Here is a 16,032-nt window from a genome sequence, read left to right as displayed (position 1 = left end):
CACCTGCCCTGCACCATCGACCAACGGCCACTGGACCACAAAAATCACGGTATTTCAATTTGAATGCCAAACAATCGCCGGGCACTATCAGAAATGGGTCTATCTATGGCCTGGTTTGGCATTCTTCAAATGACTTTTTGTGGGTTAACGCCCACGGGCAGAAATTTGAATAATCTGCTGCCGTAATATCGCCAATTTATCACTGGGCATTGGGCCCAAAATCCCAAAACCCGGAGTTCCGTTCGCCAACCCACCAACTGGCCACATAAAACGAAAGCAAATGTGGGCAGTTCACATTTCACTTTCGTTTCGTATTCGGAATTTGGAATTCGGAAGGGAAGAAAAACGCTGGGGAGACGCCTCTGCTCTATCGCATTTTCCAATTTATCAATGGCAGCAGCACGGAGGCGCTGTTAATGAAGAATTATGTTCATAATTTTCAAATTTATTGTCGCACATCTTCGCCCCAGCCGGCTGAGGATCGTCGGTGATCAGACCGCTGATGATGGGGGCTGTCCGACACTTAAGTGTGTCAAAATGTTGTTGCTGCCATGTGGCATGCTGGCTGCCCCCTGCTCCGCAGTCCGGAGTTCCCCCGATGGAACCATCATCGTGTCAGTTACGGAGACGCATTTCAAATATTTATGATGCCTCCAGTCGAACACACAATCCAAACACTCCAATGCACGGCACTTCAGGGCCTTCGATAACTCCATGTTCATGGTTCACAGTTCAAAAAGTCATTTCAAGTTTCTCGTTACAGTTTCCAGTGAAAGTTTTCCTGTTTTCCCCCTTTATTTTTTTACAGCGGGGTTTTCTCGGCTATTAATTTTCACTTAGTCAGCGTTCTTGGGAAAGTATTCAATTTCCACTCAATCCTTTAAATCGAAACAGATGCCAAAACATTTTTATTTTGCCATTGGTAACAGTTTTTAAGTGGATTTAATTTGTTTCAGATTTTTCCCCACGCTTCTGTTCGTTGTTCACTATTTTTAGGTTCTCCTTTTTTTTCGCTGGCTCTCTATCTAATTTAGTGTTCAGCTCGAATGATTTTTCGGACTGGGTCTAGTATATAGATTTAAGTGCTCATGAGAGAGCGGAAAATTTATGTGACAGCTTATTAAATTTATATGTTTGCTCTTCATTACAGATTATACCGGCAGAACGTCATTGGGGCAGAGAGTGATTGGATACACATGTGTTAGCGGGTAAGTGCTTGGATGAATGGCCCTCGAGTCGATACGATATGTTGGATTAAAGAGCTTTAAAACGAGGGCTTAGGTTAAGTCGGCATGATCTGTGTCAGCCTGTTGGTTTGATCTATTTTTAAGAGAATTAAAATCCTCTCATGAGAAAATCTAGTAATATTAGGCAATATCTAGTTTAAACTATCAAGGTATATAGGTTTTGGATAACATAGCCTTCTAAGAGTTCAAAACATGACTAAGAATTTTTAAAAATTTATTTGATACATTAATTTACATCCCATTTTAAAATTGTATCATATATGTTGGTATTTATTTTTTAAAATGCATTTTATAGTTCAGACAGATAATGCGAGAACTATTGGTATATTTATTCTTTGTTTATTAAGTGCCCGCCAACATTTTCTCATTAATTGTCTATAAAAAATTTTAAAATGTACTCAAGTGTCCAAGCTAATTAAGTCATAACACTCTGTTAGTGCTTTAAAACAGCCTTTTAAGTACCACTGAACGTGCCTTACCTTGAACACAAAACTGCTAACCCCATTCAATCCGTACTTAAATCAAGTAAACCTCCACCCACCTGTCAACTGGGCCGTTGGCACCTTCAGCAAAAGAGATAACTCAACTTGGCTAAGCCCGGCTCAACTCGGTGCAATCGCTTTATGCCAGTCCAAAACTGCAGCAGAGAAACTTGATGTGAAAATTCACACTATCCGCGTGGCATAGAAAAAATGTCCCCAAAAAAATCGTCGGCGCTCTGGCACTTCATTAAATAGACGCCGTGGCGTCGCTTTTCCCACAAACGGAAAAAAATGAAGAAAAACCTAAATGGAAAAAATTCGTTGATGTCGCCAGTGCTGACGACCACACCCCCCACATTACTTGGGAAACTTGCTTATTTTTCACACATGCGCATCAACAAAAACAACAACCGCAAAGGAAAAAAAATTACGAGAGGCAGAAATTTAAGCAACAAATTCAACGATGGTTTTTTTGTTTTTGTTGGCCCGCTCACATTGTTTATGATGACAATTCGCCGTTGTTGTTGTCGTCGACATGTGGCCATAAAGTTGTCGGTAAATAACAAACAGGCCTTTCCTCTCATCCAACTTTTTTCCTTTAAAAATACCGAAACAGCCGCCGTCAACTTTTGGAGTATCCTTTGTAGTCTGTTGAGAGGATTCCATCGCTGAAAGTCCTGGGGCTATAAGCCACTCAGTGCAAAAAGTATCATTAAATAACGACACAGTATTTTCAATTTTAAAGAAGCACTCATAAAGGACAAATAAGTTATTATTTCAAAGCAATTTGTAGATATTTAATATCTACCAGAATTTTAAATTATTTCTAGATTATACATTTTTAATTAGCTTCAACATTTGCAAACAATTTTTCTTGATGAATAATTTCTATGTATAAGATCACCATATGCATAAATCAATTTGGTAATTTCAATGTGTGGCTGTGATAAATATTCAAATCTAAAAATAATTGCAAAATTAAACCTTTTCAGAAAATGCTTTATAAATACCGCAAAGAGTACTTCTGGCACATCCAAATGATTGTCTGACATCATCAACAAAAACCTGTAAATAATCTAAAATTTGACTTTGCCAAATAAATATTTCTTTATTTGTTTTTTTACAATTTTGTTTTTTGTCTGAGATCACCTTAGACGTAAATTAAACCTGCACTTGACTAAGTGAATGAATTATAGCGACGACCTTCAGGCACTCGATTTCAGGTGGAAATAATTCCATAATTTGCCATGCTGATTACCACCAACCAAAGCTGACAACGCAATTTGTTTTTCGAAAATTCTGAACGTGTAATTGTCATGTTGTCAGGCAAACAATGGACCCCCCAAAAAAAAAAGGCAGCCCAAAAAGCGCGCTCACAGAAAAATAAACAAATCCGCAAAGCAACTAGAGGCCCCACCCAAATGCCGTCTATTGTTAGACTTTTTTCCAACGGCTTTGGTCGCATAAATAACCAGAAATTAGCAGGCAAATAAGTCAAGTCGCATGTAAACTCGTTTTTGGCATTGAAACACCTGCAAAGCGATTCTTGGCATATTCCAAGTGCTAAATCACCGGCCCGCCAGTCTGGGGGTAAAAGTTGAACTGGCTAATTTAAATTTATATACTGGAGATCTAAGCCAAGATGCGGCCCCCTGATTTATGCCCACCAGATTGTCACTGGCGATAGGGAAAATGATATATATAGGAAATACGCATCGATGGGAATTGTATGCAAATGCGATCCGCTTGATGAGCCGCAGATAAAGATTGGATGCTGGCATTGATGTAAGCAGAAGCCCTCTTAAGAGATCTGGTCTCGAGTGCCACTTGTTGAACGGATTTGTCATTGGTTCTCTTTCTATTATGTTTTTGTTTCCGAGGGTTTAGGTCGATTGAAGGTAAACCGATGATGACGTATTGTTAGGGTTTATGACAAAAGGCGCTCGAAATTCGGATTAGCTGATGGGCTTACTGGAGCTGAACTTGCCTTGATATTGAACTCGGTCCGTTGCGGCTGAATCAATCAAGCGAGGTCTAAGGTAATTGGAGCTACAAAACAGCAGGGGGATACAGAGCAGCAGACACGTTTAAATCACTCATAAAAAAGAAATTCATCTTCATAAAGACGAAAAACACAGAAAAAGGGAAAACAAAAACAAAGAAATAAAAACCGGCAGCCCGTTCCCTCAGAAACATCCAGCTGTGAGAGATAGTTTACTTGCGGTAATCACGCCAAAACCAATGCCCCTCAATGCCCCCATCATAAACACTTGAAAAACTGTTGGAAATTTTTGATGTACCACTTACAAGTGGATCTGGCTCGAAAGGTTTTCATTTCGGCCCGTCTCTCCATCCATTTTTTTCGTCTGAAAATTACATTCAATGTGTGTCTGAGATTTCGATAGAGGCGTGAACCTGTTGAGATACTTTCAAAAGTATCTTGTGGATGCCGGCATCCGTTCTTATGGCTTCGATGGCTCATCCTCGGTAGGAAAAAAAAAGAAACACAAGAGAAACGAAAACAGAATTATTATCATTTGCTAGAACCTGTCGATTTGGATTCAGTTGGCAGCTCATCGACCCTAATCGCATTTGAAAGTTATCGCATCTACGACCTATGAAAGCTATGGCTCTGTTAATTGTCAGAGAGTTTGGCTTTTTCCCTGCGTTACCTTTTGGTTGTTTTTTTTCTGTTTTTGCCTCGGCTTTCTTTTGGTAAAGTTGGCTAATTGCCATATTAACCTTTTGGCCCCCTGCGATGATGACGACGATGATAACCAAAGTCCGGCTGCGTGCTCGAATTGTAACTGCGCCTCTGAATTTGACTTGGCTTATTTGCAAGTTGGGCTTGATGACGGGCCCTGGTCCAGTGAAAGTAATTAGTGGCTGGCCAGTGGCCGCCTGAGGGTGAAAGCTGGGCTTTTAATTGCCATTGCCGCGTAATCAATCAGCTGGTTTTGTAATTGGCCTCGGCTGCCCCAAAAGCGAAAGTGGTCGCTTAGAAAATTCTGGGCCAGTCAGGGGTTAGAGATCGTGTTGAATTGTATGTCTGGAAAAATAAAAATGACCTTTAACAGTACAATAATATCTGTAGGCAACAACAAATGAAAGTTCGGGGTTTAGTAGTGCATTAATTGACAATATGTTATGAAAAACTAGTAATTTAATACATTAAAAATTAATTGTTGGTATTTAAGCATTATAGAAATAATATTTGTTTCCCAACGATTTTATTTAATCATGTTTAATGCTTTTATGCTCTTTTTTTTAGCAAGTAAGCCTTGCAAATTAAATTTAAATAATAAAGAAACGCTTCACAAACTTGGTATTCCATAATTGCATGCCCTAACCAAAAATAAAAGGGAAATGCACAACGAATAAAATATCCCTTGGCAATAATTATATCTTCCGCGATCAGCCATAATTCCCAAACGAAACCAAGTCACCCGGAATCGTCATAAGAATACTAACTGCCGAAGAATAAAGCTCTCACGCTCCCTACCTTCAACATAAAGATCTCCCCCACTTGGTTGGTTCCCATCCTTGCACCAAATCAACCCCCAGTGCACGGCATTCCGAAGTGTTTTCGAAAACTGTGCCACAGATCTCTTACTGCGATCTTTCGCCTTCCCTCTCACATCTAGAATATATCGAAAAGTGACCCCATACCAACATACACACTCTTGCGGATACAATATACAAGCGATCTGGATCGGAGATCTGCAGCCACGGAAAACAAAACCAAGTCAAGTCGAGAAATGAACATCAAGCTGAGATGATTGTCATAATTAAGGATGTTGGATGTATTTTATGTTGGCATCTGCCAGACGCATGAAGAATGGTGCAGGGGAGATTCTTCTGCAGCACTTGAGGCACTTGTAAAACCAACAGATAACCGTAAGAACGAGTTATTTCTTTTTAGTTTTTTTTATCTTTTGATGCCTCGGCTGCTCTGCTTTTGATTCACAAAAGACCAGCGCACACAGAAGACGAAGCTTCCGGTGAAGTTCAGGTTTCTGCGGCTGCTCCTCCATGTGTGCAGCCCCTTCTTGTTCGCTTGGTTCAAGATCAGCCCGGCACATCTCATAATTGCAGCTAAGCAAAATTATATAGCCCAAGTCGAGTCGAGATCCAGATCGGCCAGCGATCGGCCGAAGACCATGTGTGTGGAGGGGTCCAGTCAACTTGTCTGTGCAAATATTTCCAGGCGATCGCTCTTCGGACTCGACGGACTTCGGTCTTCTCCCAGCTGCAATCCACAACAATTACCGGCCGACTTGCGGCAATCTCTGTGGCAGACCAAGGCCCACGAGAGGGTTAAAGAAAGAGGGTCTCGCCGCGAGGGGGGTTGCCTCGCACTCGAGACAAATGTATATCATTCATCAAATTAAAAGTTCAACTGCATTGCAGCGTTTTGCCAGCCAGCCTGGCCTGACTCCTCGGCTCTGACTGCCGTGAGTTAAATTGATAAACGGGTGGCTTCACAAGTTCTGACAATAGGAAATGTAGGTTTGACATCAGAGTAAACCCCTGGAGAGTAAAAGAAAACTATAACTATAAAACGATATAGAACCACTATTTGCGAGTTAGTGATAAATTCCCAGGCTTTTAATTTTAAAAATAGTACCCATAGTACCTTAAAAATAGTCTAGGTTAGTCTTACACCCTGAGTTCAATACCTGAGATTAATTCGAGTTTTTTTCTTTATTTATTTAAATTATTGTTCAAATACTTTTTTTGTCAACCAAACATTATCATCCCAGTTAGTAGGATTAATCGTGTTTTATATATGTAATAGTAGGATATGTAATATGTAACAAACTAGATCTCATACTATAGATTTTCTAATGAACACTTAAAACATATCTTAATTTATTGTCCTTATAGTCTTTAGTTTCTGTCAAAATAGGGAAATATACAAAACATGTTAATCCTTTTAAAAACAATGAGAAAATGTGATCTTTACCCAGCCAGTTTTATGTAACACTTCGAAGCTTTTAAAACTTTGAAGGGGACCCTCGTTGCCTGGCAGCCAGGCTGTCATCTTGAACATGCAACATGACCGCAGCTCTGAGGCAACAACTGTTGCCGCCGACTGTTGCTCTATTTTACAGCCTGCTCTGCGGCGTTCTGCCCTCTCTCTCTTTTGCCGCTTCACCCGACTCTTTCTCCTGCCAATCATTGGCTGGGGCTCGGGCTGCTCATCTTTCGACTTCATTCACTCAAACATCAGCTGAAGTGGTTTCTCCTTAATCCTGCCACACTCCAGCAAACCCCCCCACCCCGTCGTTTTCCACTTGTTGCCGTTCGCTCGAATGCAAGTTTTTATTTTTATTTTTATTTTCCTCGAGTCTGGCCAAAATGCTTATTAAAAGGGCTTTTCAACTCGAATGGTTTCCTTTGGGGGGCACTCACACTTCCACTCACACGTAGTTGGATTATTTTATGGCCCTAGAACGAACGAGCGCCCTGCCCTTTGACCTCAGACCACAGCTCTCTGGCATGGTTATTTCTGTATTTGAAAATAACATTTATGAGCTTAAGATGGCTTAAGACTTTTTATTGGTTATTAGTTGTTGCCATTTCTACTGCCAAGCTGTGTGTCTTGAGCCCCGGGATTTATGTCTTTATTCTCAGGCTGCAAAGAGTTGGTCCGGAAGGTCTAAGCAAGCTCTATAGTCCAAGTGAAATCAAAGTTCCTAATAAGCTTAACACGTGCTGGTCATCCATTTCCAGTCACCGACTCTGCTTTTCTTTTCCTCTTTGCCAGACTTTAATCTTTAATTGCTTTTCTGGGCGCGTTTCTGGGGGGAGGCCATTCGTATCCTTGGAAGTGGGTTTGTTTCAGTTTAGTTTATGTTTACCGAAGCGATTTTGGTAACGTTAGCTAAAACGAAACACTAGCTGACTGAAAGCGACTTAAAAAAGGAAGCAATTTAAGCCAGATGTAGAGTTACATTTGAGGCTTAGTAAAATGCTTTAAATAAAAACTAGTACACATTTTTGGCAACTGTAAGTTACAACTTATACTCATCCAATTAATTCCCTTATAAATAAACCATTGGATTGATAAATTCATTAATAAACACAATTGCCCAATTTAGCAAGGAAAAAAAACTTAACATTTTGAAATCGACTTTTTATGTTAAAAATAAATGCTTAACTTTCCTTATGTCTTTACTCCAAATTCGATACAATAATTATGCCAAAAAGTGGAACCTCCCCTTTGATCGCAGCCCATTAATCCGCAACCAGTTTCTACATCTTTTGATTTCGGAGCCCGACAATCTGTGGGATGATTCATCGACGGCAATTATCCCCAACATGGCAATTATGCAATTTTCCACCGGCTCCGAACACTTGTCGCACTTTAATGGCCAGTTGCCAGTGGCCAGGGCCGTATCCGATGATTCACACGCCTCCCGGCGATTAAGATATGTAGCGAATTCCGCATGCCCAGATGCAGATATCTACGGAGAGCAGAAATCTTTGCACTTGAGACAATGGAAATCAGAAAGTCTCGACTGGTATCCGATAACTTTGGCGACCGCACATGACTAAGGCAAAGATGGAGATGCGAGATGTGAGATGCGAGATGAAGATACGTACCTTGAGGCGGTGGAGCGGACTTCAAACGAGTGCCGCCGTTCGCATAGCTACTCCGGCTATCTGCAGCTAACTGTAATTGTATCTAACAGCTACGTTTGACAAGCCGGAGCGGCAGAACAGCAAAAAAAAAAGCGATTCGATCCGAAGTTGCAATGGCAACGCGTCGCCCTGGAACTTGTCTGACTTTTTATGGCCAACAGACAACAACGGCATCAACGCGTGCTGGCAGCTTCCATGCTATACGGAATCTATAGACGACACTGCCCCCCCCCAACTCCTACTCCTACTCCAACTCCTAAAGCAACTCAACGTTGGTGGGGCCACCCAAAAATGGTCAACGTAGCGCCACTCGAAAGAGCGAACAAAACCGACAGATACAGAAAGCTCGAGCAACTAGCAGATACAACTTCCCTCCGGCCTTGGACGGCACTTTGCTCAGATACTTGGCCATTCAGATACATTTGCCCACCCCAACTTCGATTTCTGCCGTTTGCCTTTGAATTATGGGTTGGAATCAAAAAGTAACCATTATTTAAACCTTATAAAGGGGGAGTGTCCTTTAAAAAAATAAACAAAGCCAAATTCTAGGGAACACTAATGCAAAAAGTTGCAGGAATCGAGAAGTCGGGAATGCTTTTGCACAGGAAGAAAATTTATAAATCCAGATCTATTTTTAAACCAAAATAATGTTTAAATATAAATATTTTTTTGATTAAATGCATTTTATTAAAATGTTTATTGATAAAATTAAATTAAGCAAATTATTGAGTTAATGGGAATTGAGCTAATGGGAATTTTTTAAGGGTTTTAATAATTTTTTCCTAGATATGAGGCAAATATTTAAGGTGAGATCAAGTATGATAATCAGTAATCACACGTTCACAAGTATGAATTAAATATAAAATTGAAACATTGAAAATCAATCAAAAAAATCAACTGATAATTAAGTTTTTTTTTTTACTAATCTTATTATTTGAATTTGCTAAGCTGGGAGTTATTGGCTGAGACCAGGATACTGATTGATTATAATCAATAATCTTGAACTCCTATGACATTTTTACTCTGTACTAGGAAATTATACATGAAAACAACTAGGAACAGCCCTGTGGACTTGAGAGAACTATCAAGTGGAAAACTAAAATGGAAGAGGAGAAGGAGAAGGAAAAGGAGCGAGAAGCGGGAGGGAAGTGGGGGATAAAGTCAGTTTGGGGAGCCAAGTCAACACGCCAACACTTGGCAGGCCGACAACAGCCCCGGGGAAATTTTGGGGGAAGGACGACGGTCTGCATCGAGCGTCAATTGAGTGGCAAACTGGAGCTGGAGGAGCTCTACATCCTGTCCCTCGAACACTCCACTATTGTCAGAGTAAATAATAACTTATGTGTGGCGTCGGGGCCAAAATAGAGCTGGATGGCCGGGGAAAAGCCGCCGTTAGCCATGGCCACGGAAATCCTATCTCTGTTCGCTTTTCCTGTCCCACCAATGAGAAATGTAAATATAAAGAAACCCGAACTTTAACTTCGATTCACGCTCTGCCTGATAGACTATCGTCAGTTGGATTTTGGTAACCATCGAATGCATTCAACTGGCTCCAGAGCTCCAAGCCCATAATGTTATATCCCCTCGAACACAAACTTTTTGCCAGAATTTGTCAGTGGAAGAGGCAAAAAAAAAGAGAGAGGGGCAAAAAAAAATGTTTTATGAAAGGGAATTTTGTATGAAAGTAACTGAAACCAGGAACGAGAACCAAGCCAGAACTCTGGCAGTTAAGTGCAAATTATCGGTTCGGAATTAGTAGAGCGAGAGACCCCGAGAGCAAGTGAGATGTATGTGGATAAAGGGCAGGAGAGATGGAGCCCAGCTTTTGTGGTTACATTTGCTAATGGAAAACTGGGCTGCTGCATCCTGGTTTCCATTTCCCATTCGCCCCTTTTTGTTGTTTTTTTTTTTTTTTTGCGGCCCCATTGCTGCAGCAAACTAAACGTGGCAAATAAAAACGAAAAATTTGCATGGCCAGGCAGATAAATTTTCAACACTTCCCCAACAGTTATTCCCAGAAAAGCGGCGTAAACATTTTCACCCAGTCGACATTTGATTACTCAATGGTAACTGCGAACTGCGTTTGCAAGTGCAGCAGAAACGAATGTAAATATTTTGGTTAAAGCGAAAGAGCAGCTTGTGATTCTTGGTACGCAGAAACAATATTTATGTGGAATCGACTTTATTATAGAGTGGTTCAATTTCCCGAACAGCAAAGCCGGAATGGCTAAGCGCCTTAAGAGTTGTAAATAAAATCAATTGATTTCTTATTTATAAACCGAATTCGAGAACTGCCACCTACTAAGCCCTTGGCAAACATGACAAAAGAAGCCGACGCAGATCCCGAGCCCGGAACAAGTAAACAAGCCCATAAATAAATTATTTGCTTAGGAGCAGAGTCGTCAGAGTCAGAAGTCGGGAGTCGGGAGTCAGAACTAGGCCTTCTTGAGCCACCATTTGGGGGAGAAGTGCAAATATATATAAATACCCACTCCTAAATATATTTATTTTTTCGTGTTTCCGCTTAGTAAACACAACTGAAATGACAAAAAGGCAGCGATGTCTTGACCGACTTGAGGAGTTTGCCATTTCCCCCCTGGAAACATTATCAAGGCAAACAGCGGCATAATGGAGGACCAGCCTGAGGACTGCAAAATAAAAAAAAAAAAAAAAAAAAAAAGAAGAAAAGACGAACTCGGGAACTATTACGCTGTGTGTGGTCTACTCACAGGGAATGGGCTGGGAATAGGGCTGGGTCATTGTGATAAATAAGTAAATAGCCGGAGACAGGCTCAGACCTCAGATCGATTTATGCAAAGCTCCCCCTGTCGGCCAAACAGCGCTTTTAGTGACATTAAGGGGCGTGGTCCTAAATGTTTAATGGCCTGCAAATAAAAGTTATGCCATGGCAGGCTGCGGACATTAACGAAGCGGAAGATTATATCAGGCAAAAAAGGGACAAAGGAAATGGAAATCCGCTGATAAGCCCAACTCATTTGAGGCTTAGCATTGGCATTAGCAGGGTGTATAATTAGCCTAAATCACATATGACTTGCAGAAATATGGGACACTTTTCTACGAAGTACAAAAAACCATAGACTCCGTACAAAGCTCTTTAAAAAATAACAAGGTTGACTTTCAAGGACTTCGTTTAAGAAAAGTTAAAGTAGGGCTTAGAAATATTTCCATTTCCTTTAAAGTTTTTAATTTCTGATGAGCTAGACAGCTAAATAATAATCTAGTAAAAAATGATTGCTAGTGCTTAAACTCTTTCCAACAAAAATTCCAAATACTCAATTTTAAATATATGCAAAGAGGGCTTAAGCAAAAGGTTGAACAAAAAAGCATGCAAATTAGCAATGTTGTTTGTCACCTAAAAAAAAGTTTAAACTTCAAATTAATCATTGTTAAACAACAGCACACCTTAGGATGTTAAAGAATATGCATGATTTCGGGGGAATCTGCGATAGGTGAAACCAGAAATGTATACAGATTAAAATGTGTCTATATATAAAGACTGATCATTATGTCATCGCTTCGGTTCGATGTCGAATGCACAGACATCAGCACCCAATTAACCTTAGCAATAAATTTTTATAAAAATTCACTTTTGCAGCTTATCAAGGGAAACATTCCAGCGTGTATATATAGATGCATGTTTACATAGATTCATTTGGAGGATTTGCATTGGCTGCCGATCCGTAATTACGCTAAACGTTATGCGCATTTATTTCCCATTGATTTTGCATTTTAAATTTCGTTCGTGATTTTATTTGTGAGCTTCCAATGAAATAGATTGGTGTGTAGGAAATGTTAAGCGTAAATTTATATGGTTCAAAGTTGATTACTCGACATTTTTCGTCTGCATGTTTTTGTTAAAATATGCAAATCTGATGCTTTAACAACTTTAATATGCAGCTGACCAAAGAGCCAAAAACTAGTTTACGGTCAACGTTTTTTGGATGCATAATAGCTGACCGAATGACTTTTTTCAGCTTCGATTTTATGTTCATAGTAAATGAGAGCAAAGTGGGTGGGTGGGTTTATGGGCCACCCTAATGAGACCCAATATAAGCATAATTTTGGTCACTCTCAAATAATTTTGCAGATACTTTTCGTCGTTCGATTTGTGTGCGAGTATTTCCCTCTCTCGCCTGCCGTTTGCATTGACCCAATTTGTTTATTTATTGAAATTGCTTTTATGGGTAGCCCGAGACATAGTGTCTACCTCTTTCAGTGGCCCCCATAGTATCTCTTCAATCTACAATCATTTTCTGGCCCCTGCACACTCGCCTTCAATTATTATTTATCGATTCCAGCTCAATTTGTCAAATATATATTTTCCTCAGCCACTCTTGTGGGTTAGTGGTATAATTTGGCATTCGATCCAATGCATGAATCATTGAGGCTGGGGATAAAATATTGATGCTGAGATTCCATCGGAATCCAAAGTCGCTCTAGATCAAATGAGGTTAGTACTGTCTGAGCCCGGACTTCGAGGACACTCCCGTGGAAATTAAATTATAAATTTACACAGATTTATTCTTGTGGCTCCTCTGGGCATGATTCTTCCACAGCTTACCAAAATCTCTGACCACCCACAAATCGGTATAAATGACTTTAGTGCCTGGGGGCGTTGGATAACATGTAGCTCTATTTTGTGGAACAGAAAACGTGCAGCCCCCCTCTTTCCCCCCTCCGTGACATTGTCACCTCAGTCTGTCTGTTGTTGTAATTGCTTAGTCTAATTTATGCCAGCGGACGAAGCAAAGTCAATGTCGTCGCAGTGGGGCGAAATGAAACCGAAATGGAAAAGACCAAAACGAAAACAAACAGAGCCCCCAGACAGCGACATGAAAAAGCGTTTATCTAAGCAAAATGTTACCAAAGTCCGTAATTACAATTTATTGCAGGTAATTATGTAATTTTCGTGACGGATTTTCTTGTTTAGAGTTTGAAAGTGGGGAGACAAACTAAGTGCGTGCGTACACAGGGAACAATAGTTCAAAGTACATGTACTCCAATGCACTCTTACTTTCAATATGGAATGATTTGATTTATTAAGAGTTTTAAGTTGTCTGACTTAGAGAACCATTTTTGTTATATTCTAACCTTATATACAATGTAATTATGCCATAGTTTTCAGATCAATTGAACTCGTAAAATCTAAATTAGTTTATAAAACATTTTCAGCATAGGCAAAATGAATAATATAAATGAAATATATAAAAAGTAGGGATTTCTAGTAACCAAAGAAATAAGAAATGATTTATATCAAGCCACATTTTTTTGAATATTTATTCTCTGTGTAGTAAAGTACTTTAAAACCCCCATTCCCTCGATGCGCACCTATTTTAAATGACTTTTCGGATCGGAAAACTTGGTCGTCTAATTTTTAGGAGCCCATTGCATGTGGCATGCAACGTTGATTGCGGTTGACCATGCCTGGAAATCTCCGCTGGTGTTGCTCCTTGTTTTTGCTGCCTTGCAAGTTGTTTGATTTCTTGTTTGCTCAGTCAGCTCGTTGTCATTTCCTGTCCGAGGTTGGAAAATGGACAAATGCCATGGAGGATGCAGCGAGATGACTGATTCTCTGGCCGTTTATTCTTACCCTTTTAAGATGTTCTCGTTTGGATCTGAGACACGCATTTCCTGCTGCGATTATTAAGGATTGCGACAAGTCAATCGATTAATCATTGTGGGAAAGTAAAAATAAAGAGTAAATGTGGCAAGCCGACTCTGGATTAAAGCTCATTTATTGTGACATTTATTTAAAGAAAAAAGTTCAAATCACTGAACGAAACTCTTTTTTAATAACCATCTTTGTTATGTAAATTTTAGCTTAGAAATATAATTTTTCATTTCAAAAAGTTTCCCATAATTATTGGTGAAGAGCTCTACACTTAATTTATTTCTGCTTTAAGAAACATCTTTCTCTTTTTTTCAATGATGTTCGCCAATTAAAACCCCAAAGCTATCTAAATCACATTACCCGAGAAGAATAAAAAGAAAGAAATCCCTGTTCAAACCGCTTCCGTTAAAAATTGAAATTGAAATTTAATTTGCGGAGCGAGCTGGCGATAAAAAGCGCCACCTCATCAACAGCGGCATTAGTTTGCACATATTCAAATCAGTTTTTTATTTGCCGAACAAAGGCTGCAAAAGAAACGGGGGAAAATCGTTAAAATAAAAACAGTTGAAGAGGTGTTGGGTAAGCGGCGGAAAGACAGGAAATACGTTTGGCCAACTAAACAGGGAAAATGCTGAGGAGAAAAACTGGAAATCATTGTGCGCCCCAGCACCGAACTTCCCTCCCCCTCCTCCTCCTCTTGCTCCTCCTCCTTCGGCATCATTAACATATATTTGAAACGCAGAGGAATTCCGCTCTGGCCCTCAACCAGCGGGTTTTGTGGGTCCTCATGAAAATTTGTAAGTATGTTGGACTTGTCACTTGCACACTTCATGACCATATTTGTCACATTTGCGCCATGTTCGCGTGGCCAAGGAGCCCGCGGGGCAACCATCCAGGGGTCCGGCATTGGGTCCGCATCCTGTGGACCCTCCTCCCCCTTGGTTTTTCCCTCGGCGGGCAAATCAGATGCGCAACTAACGAGCAACAACCACGACAACGACAACGACGACGACATGGAAATTCGTTCGCTCTGCGTTTTGCCATACCGAGTGACCACAGGGTATGGCGAGGGGTATGCTGGATTCTACGGAACTTACTAAAAGAAGAAGTTGTTTTAAAATCCAGAAGTAGAGCAGAAGTAGAGCCTTAACAATTATACGAGTTTTTAAGGGCTTTAAACATAGAAAACACAGAAAACCATTACAATGATGACATATTCTGATTTTCACTTTAACAGATCTCAATTCAAATCTGCAACTATTAAAACTTTCAATGTTAAAATAATATATTTTATACTTTATTAAATCAAATCAAAATGTTTTAACCAAATAAATAAAAAATCTTCATTGCTTTTAATTTAAACTTCTTCTGAGTATTTTCTAATCCAACACACTTATTTTATTTATTTTGTTTTTCATTAAAGCAAAGATCTAATCCACTTTAAAGTTCTGCCTTATCTTTAAAAAGTTATTTATTTTAATAATTTAACAACTTTAAAGTGATTTAATATTATCAATACAAAAATACTGAATATTTCTTATTCGACTACAAATTTAAGTTGAGCATTCACAACTTGCTTTTATTGTTTTGCCGGCTGCTACTCCAAATGCTCCCGCTGCTGATGCTCATGCTTTCTGCGGTTGCCGCAGACGCCTCCTGGCCATATTTGTATGAATAAATGCGTATTTAAGCACATACTTACAACACTTGCCATGTATGGAGCCAGCAGCCCGAAAGACAAGGGACAGAGGCTGGGGATCGGGGGGGCCAAAAGGATCGGGAGCTGGGGGAATTCTGGGGACCCAGACAAGGGACAGTTCCCAGTGGCAATAGGCGAGGCCCGGCATTTTGCATTTTTCCCTTTACGCTTTTCCACATTTTCAGATATATATTTTTCTGCGGCGGCTCAGACTCACATTTGCTTTATGCTGGCCTCACCTTTTCCAGCATATTAAATTGCGGAAATATTTCAGATGTGAAAACAGTTGCACGGCCAAATTGCACGGCAAACAATTTATTCATT

General features: G+C 40.0%; 1 protein-coding gene across 1 annotated transcript in view; it reads left to right on the top strand.

Moving 5' to 3' along the window:
- The window catches only part of LOC108051018 (protein slit), a 55,708-nt gene that overhangs the window by 22,967 nt on the left and 16,709 nt on the right, over positions 1-16,032 (top strand). The window contains exon 3 of the mRNA XM_044457824.1: positions 1,151-1,208. The gene's annotated coding sequence lies outside the window, so the exon portion shown is untranslated. The remainder of the gene's footprint in view (positions 1-1,150; positions 1,209-16,032) is intronic.

Source organism: Drosophila rhopaloa, unplaced genomic scaffold (assembly GCF_018152115.1).
Source record: "Drosophila rhopaloa isolate 14029-0021.01 unplaced genomic scaffold, ASM1815211v1 contig_163, whole genome shotgun sequence".
In the NCBI taxonomy this organism is placed as follows: Eukaryota; Metazoa; Arthropoda; class Insecta; order Diptera; family Drosophilidae; genus Drosophila; species Drosophila rhopaloa.
The sequence above is the reverse complement of the archived record's forward strand: the minus strand, read 5'-3'. Positions and strand labels throughout refer to the sequence as shown.